This window comes from Mastomys coucha, unplaced genomic scaffold (assembly GCF_008632895.1).
Source record: "Mastomys coucha isolate ucsf_1 unplaced genomic scaffold, UCSF_Mcou_1 pScaffold12, whole genome shotgun sequence".
Lineage (NCBI taxonomy): Eukaryota > Metazoa > Chordata > Mammalia > Rodentia > Muridae > Mastomys > Mastomys coucha.
The window spans coordinates 7965135-7966364 of record NW_022196894.1 but is presented as its reverse complement, the minus strand read 5'-3'; the positions used below and the strand labels follow the sequence as shown (position 1 = coordinate 7966364).

The 1230-nt window shown below is 44.7% G+C and overlaps 1 protein-coding gene across 1 annotated transcript in view; it reads right to left on the bottom strand.

Moving 5' to 3' along the window:
* Positions 1–1230, bottom strand: part of Snx29 (sorting nexin 29) — a 460893-nt gene that overhangs the window by 378151 nt on the left and 81512 nt on the right. The gene's annotated exons all lie outside the window — the stretch shown is intronic.

The following is a 1230-nucleotide window of genomic DNA, read 5'->3' as shown; positions in this document are numbered from 1 at the left end:
AAAAAAAAAAAAAAAAAAAAAAAAAAAAGCTTTGAAACAAGGGAAGTTATTCCCAATGTCTAGGGCCCACAGCAGAATCAGGGTTTTTGTTAAACAAATGTTCCTGCTTGTAGTGGACACTAGAGGGCAGCAGTGTCTCATCACTGGTGAAGTCTAACACTTTCTACCACTAAGCATTTGGGAAAGAAGTGAGGCCATGAATCTCTAGAACAGGTTCTCCTGACTCTCCTGCCTCTATCTGCCCTGTGTGCTGTGTGGGTATCACTCTCCCAACACCATGCATCCTCGCCCTGCAGCATCTCTCCACCATCTGAAACCATCTGCTCATCCACTCAGCAGGAGGTTACTTATAGTGCCAACTGAGTGAGGGCTCAGAACTGACCAGTGTCAAATTCAGTAACACTGGAAGAAGACAGGCATGATCTTGTACTTGTGAACCTCACAGACTGGAAAGGACAGGCACTGTCTAGTTATACACAATATCTCCATCACAACAATGAAGACCGCTTTTCAGGGTTACACGGTGCAGGACATGAAGCCTGACTTGTCCAAGAAGGTAGCAGTTAAAAAAAAAAAAAAAGGCATTTTTAAAAAAGTGTATTTGTCAAGAAAGCTATGTGTTCTAGGTCCAGAATTCAGAAGACAGAGGCAGAAGGACTGCCACAAGTTAAGGCTAGCCTGGTCTACATAATGAGTTCCAGGCCAGCCAGGATATATAGCAAGACCATGTCTCAAAAAGAAAAAGAAAAAAAAAGTTACATCTAAGCTATAACCTGAGGATGCCCTCGGGTACAGAAGGTGGGGAAGCAAGTGAGAGAAGCAGAAGCAGGTGAATGCGCAGCAGGGATGGCATGAATGGGAAAGAGTAAGGCTGCCACTGCTTGGAGGTTGCTTAACAGCTAGCAGAACAACAGCAAACCACCTTAAGTGCTGAGGGAGGTCAGAGCATGCGAATGGTGGCATTGGACTGCTCTCCATACCTGCTCTGATTGATGAAAAGCACAGAGACAGTGCAGGCGTGCTGAGAAGCAGTAACAGATAGACTAGGACTATAGAAGCACTCAGAAGACACATTCTATACATTTCTCCTTCACAGGGTAATTTAAAAACAGCCCCAAGCCATAAACTGTAACCCCCAGCCACTTGAGAGGCTGGGGCAGGAAGACAGCTAGGTGAAAGGTAACAAGAGTGACTGACCTTAGTGAAACACTATCTCGGAAAAAAAAAAAA